This window comes from Triticum urartu, chromosome 4A (genome assembly GCF_056163025.1).
Source record: "Triticum urartu cultivar PI428250 chromosome 4A, HENAU_Tu73, whole genome shotgun sequence".
Classification (NCBI taxonomy): domain Eukaryota; kingdom Viridiplantae; phylum Streptophyta; class Magnoliopsida; order Poales; family Poaceae; genus Triticum; species Triticum urartu.
The window spans coordinates 430630365-430635474 of record NC_141876.1 but is presented as its reverse complement, the minus strand read 5'-3'; the positions used below and the strand labels follow the sequence as shown (position 1 = coordinate 430635474).

General features: G+C 48.8%; 1 long non-coding RNA gene across 1 annotated transcript; it reads right to left on the bottom strand.

Annotated features, from left to right (window-relative positions):
- Positions 1-518: 518 nt before the first annotated feature.
- LOC147976063 (uncharacterized) lies at positions 519-3902 on the bottom strand. Its single transcript, XR_015602111.1, has 3 exons — positions 3767-3902; positions 2153-2224; positions 519-842 (listed from the first exon to the last, which is right to left on the bottom strand). It is a non-coding gene; the product is annotated as an uncharacterized LOC147976063 (long non-coding RNA).
- Positions 3903-5110: the final 1208 nt, after the last annotated feature.

Sequence of the window (5110 nt, the reverse complement as noted above, 5' to 3'; positions counted from 1 at the left end):
GCGGTGGTGGTGGGTTGTTGTTGTTGTTCCCCTGATTCTGATTCTGGACTAGCAACTGCATCAACGTATTCTGTTGCTGGATCAACTGAGTGAGCTCCGGTGGGAATGCAATCCATTGTCACGTCTCGGAGGCATCTGATGGGTTTAGAAAAAGTGAGATTTAAGAATAGAGAGGGGTCTAAAGAGAAAACACTACCCATATGCACATGAGGCAAAAGCAAACAATTCACTTCATTCAATCAAAGAAGGGCATACAATCGGTGTAACTATCACAAAAGTTCTCGGACTACTCTATTTACATGGTGGAATACTACTACTGATGGGGTGGTCTACTAGAAATATTCTTCGGTTGCAGACTGCATGATATCTGCTCCAGCTTCATCAACATAGTCATCATCGCTATCGTCTGGGTCCGAGTCGGTGTCGTCGATGATGATGTTGTGACGCCCCCGGTTAAATCGTACACTAATCATACACGCAAACGTGTACGATCAAGATCAGGGACTCACGGGAAGATATCACAACACAACTCTACAAATAAAATAAGTCATACAAGCATCATATTACAAGCCAGGGGCCTCGAAGGCTCAAATACAAGAGCTCGATCATAGACGAGTCAGCGAAAGCAACAATATCTGAGTACAGACATAAGTTAAACAAGTTTGCCCTAAGAAGGCTAGCACAAACTGGGATACATATCGAAAGAGGCGCAGGCCTCCTGCGTGGGATCCTCCTAAACTACTCCTGGTCGTCGTCAGCAGGCTGCACGTAGTAGTAGGCACCTCCCGAATAGTAGTAGTAGTCGTCATCGACGGTGGCGTCTGGCTCCTGGGCTCCATCGTCTGGTCGCAGCAATCGAGTATAGAAAGGGGGAAAAGGGGGAGCAAAGCAACCGTGAGTACTCATCCAAAGTACTCGCAAGCAAGGAGCTACACTACATATGTATGCATTGGTATCAAATGGAATAAGGGTATCATATGTGGACTGAACTACAGAATGCCGGAATAAGAGGGGGATAGCTAGTGCTATCGAAGACTGCGCTTCTGGTAACCTCCATCTTGCAGCAGGAGAAGAGAGTAGATGGTAAGTTCACCAAGTAGCATCGCATAGCATAATCCTAACCGATGATCCTCCCCTCGTCGCCCTGTGAGAGAGTGATCACCGGTTGTATCTGGCACTTGGAAGGGTGTGTTTTTATTAAGTATCCGGTTCTAGTTGTCATAAGGTCAAGGTACAACTCCGGGTCGTCCTTTTACCGAGGGACATGACTATTCGAATAGATCAATTTCCCTGCAAGGGTGCACCACATTTCCCAACACGTTCAATCCCCTTTGTCCGGACACACTTTTCTGGGTCATGCCCGGCCTCGGAAGATCAACACGTCGCAGCCCTACCTAGGCACAACAGAGAGGTCAGCACGCCGGTCTAAGTCCTATGGCGCAGGGGTCTGGGCCCATCGCCCATTGCACACCTGCACGTTGCGTACGCGGCCGGAGAGCAGACCTAGCAACCTCCATTACAAAGGAAGTTGCGTTACGCGGTCCAACCCGGCACGCGCCGCTCAGTCGCTGACGTCACGAAGGCTTCGGCTGATACCACGACGTCGAGTGCCCATAACTGTCCCCGCGTAGATGGTTAGTGCGTATAGGCCAGTAGCCAGACTCAGATCAAATACCAAGATCTCGTTAAACGTGTTAAGTATCCGCGAACGCCGACCAGGGCCAGGCCCACCTCTCTCCTAGGTGGTATCAACCTGCCCTATCGCTCCGCCTCAAAATAACAGTCGGGGGGCATCGGGAACCCAGGCCCACCTCTACCGGGATGGAGCCACCTGCCCCTTCAGCCCCCATCTCCGAATAGTATCATAAGTAATGTAACAGTATAAGTATATATCATATGCCCGTGATCACCTCCCGAAGTGATCACGACCCAGTAGTATAGCATGGCAGACGGACAAGGGTGTAGGGCCACTGATGGAACACTAGCATCCTATACTAAGCATTTAGGATTGCGGGTATGGTAACAACAGTAGTAGCAATGACAGGCTATGCATCAGAATAGGATTAACGGAAAGCAGTAACATGTTACACTATTCTAATGCAAGCAGTATAGAGGAGAATAGGCGATATCTGGTGATCAAGGGGGGGCTTGCCTGGTTGCTCTGGCAAGAGAGAGGTGTCGTCAACACCGTAGTCGAACTGGGGGTCGCCGGCAGTCTCGGGGTCTACCGGAAAGAAGTAACGGAGGGGGAACACAATAAATAACAGAGCAATCAATGTAACAAAAAGTAAGATGCGGCATTACGTTGCTAGGGGTGACCTGACGCGGTACTAAGTGATACAGGCAAAAAAGGGGGGAACATCCGGGAAAGTATCCCCGGTGTTTCGCGCTTTCGGACAAGTGAACCGAAGGGGGAAAGTTGCGTGTTTGCTATGCTAGGGATGCGTGGCGGATGAACGGGCTGCGTATCCGGATTCATCTTGTCGTTCTGAGCAACTTTCATGTACAAAGTTTTTCCATCCGAGTTATGGATTAATTTATATTATTTTTTTGAATTTATTTATATTTAGAAATTACATAGTAAAATAATTTTGTCTCCTGGTGCTATTCTAGCATAGTGTATGACAGTGGGGCCAGGGGGTTGGGTTGACCCACTCAACATATGAACAGTGTACAGGGCCACATGTCGTTGACTTAGACAATTATTTTAAATTTTGTTTTTCTCTAAACCATTAGTGGGTCTACATTTCATCTACTATTGGATAAATTAGCTAGTACTACTAATTATAAACTAACTAAAAGGCTGGCCAGGGCGCACACGGCTGTGGTGCCTACACACTACGCACTTACGTACACATACTATGCTAGGGAGTAACTCTATTTCTTTTAACACAAGATAGTATTTTGTGATTTTTGTAGAATTTAATCCATGCATTATGTGAAGCAGGTCCAACGGAACAAAATAAGGCTTATTACGTCTACTTTCTGTTTATATAATTTTTACCCATGTTAGGACTTGTCTTATCGCTGTTTAGTGGCAGTTTAGAAGGCTAGTCATTATAGAAATACAAAAGCTAACTACCCACTACAGTACTTGCAGTAGTATACAAAGGGTAGCAGCTGTGGCTAGAAGCAGACAAGCAGCAGCGGTAGCAGCGACGGATGAAGCCGCCCCGGCCATGGCCAAGCCGGCCACACGCACGGCGCGCGCACACACAGAGCACACACCTCACGTACACACACCGTACGCACACACGATGCACACACTCACACACCGCTCGGCCATGGCCGGCCGTAGCAGCGGCGGCAGCGTGAGGCGGCATCGACGAACATTAGCGGTTTGCAGGCAAGCGCAGCACCTAGCGACAGTAGCAACTAAGAAGCGCAAGCAGCTTAGCAGGAGCAGAGCATCAGCAATACGTAGAGCAGCAGCAGTTCGCTAGGAGGAGGAGCAGTTCGCTAGGAGGAGGAGCAGCAGATACGCGGGCGCGCGTGCACGCGCGAGGCGCGGCCAGAGGACGGCCAGCGCGCAGCCGGTCGAGTACAGCGACGCAGGCATGCGCGTGTGGTCAGTCGAGCGTGGGCGCGGCGATGAACGTGACGGCGACAGTAGCCGGAGGCGGCAGCAGTGCAAAGTAGCATCGGCAAGAAGCAGCAGCACGACACACACGTACGCGTACGCGTACAGGAGAGCTCGGGTGTGCTCGGGAACGGCGGCTAAGGCAACAAATCGAGGGGGCAAGGAGGGGGAATGGACGCGGCTCACTGCGAGGGAGGTCGTGGACGAACTCGGAACCGCGGGGAGGCATCGGTGGTGGAGATCGACGGTGATGGCGCCGTGGCCGTGGCGGGGAAGACGACTGGATGGCGAGGTTGTGGAGGGCTCCAGCTCGAACTGGAGGTTGTAGGCGATGTACATGTCGGCGATGAAGTTCCTGGTCATCTTCCCAAACGCCGGGGAGCATGGTGGCCATGAGTACGAGATCGACCATGGCGTCCGCGGTGCGTGTGTATGCCGTCCGCGAGAGAACGACGCAAGAAGGGGAATGAGATCTAGGGTTGCCTGGGAGGGGCGTCGGGGTGCTCTTATCCAGCACGCAGGGCCGACGGATGGGCGCCTCGTGTCCACGGCGCAGCCATGGCGGTAGGGGATGGGCGCCATGCCTTGATCGATGAACAGGGGAAGGGGACCCGGTGTTTTTGGGTTGGGCCTACACTGTTGCCAGCAGGCCCCAAGTGTGCATAGTGTAGGCTTTCTAGTTTTGCTCCTTTCTGTTTTTTTTTCTATTAGTTTCTGTTTTCAATTAAGTTTCTTTTCATTTATTTATTTTTAGTTTTTTAAAATATAAACCTAGCCCAAAATTTAGTATTACTATTTAGGCTACTGCCATAATTAATTTTGCACAATAATAAAATAGGTTTGTATTTGTTTATTATTTAAAGGCATTTAATAATTGCTTTAGTCACTTCTTTAGTCACAAAAGAGCATTTAAATACTTTTACAAAAATGTTGGGTCAGCATCATAATTGGATATGGAAGATTTTCCACACTTTGAACATTTTATTTTGCAGGTTTGAGAAATTTGAATCTTGGACTTTAATTTGAATTTGAAATTTGGACCGGATTCGAATCAACGCGAGTTTAACAACAGTAATTGCGATGACCTGGCGCCACTAACATAAGATTACTGTAGTTTAATTATCCGGGCGTCACAATTCTCCTCCACTACAAGAAATCTCGTTCCGAGATTTAAGAGACAGGGTAAAGGGGGAGGGTTCTGGTTACGAAATCCTAGCGAGTGTTCTCGTTCCTAGTTGCCCTTCTCGAAGAGGTCGATCTATTTCGTTGATGTTTTTATTTCTCTGCTTCCGATCATCATGATGAAGCCGTCATCCTTTCTTCAGGATCTCCATCGTACTTACGAAAAAGTTAAGTGGAAAAATTCAGGAAGGACGGAGTTTAACACATGTTAGGTACCTAGGGGCTATCTCAGTGTACGAGGTATAGAGGCATCTCTCGAGTTGACATTCAAGAAAGTCATCGAGAGTAAAGTAATAAGGTGCAATAGGAAGTTTCAAGCAGATAGGCAATCGTTCGTTGCCTAAAACG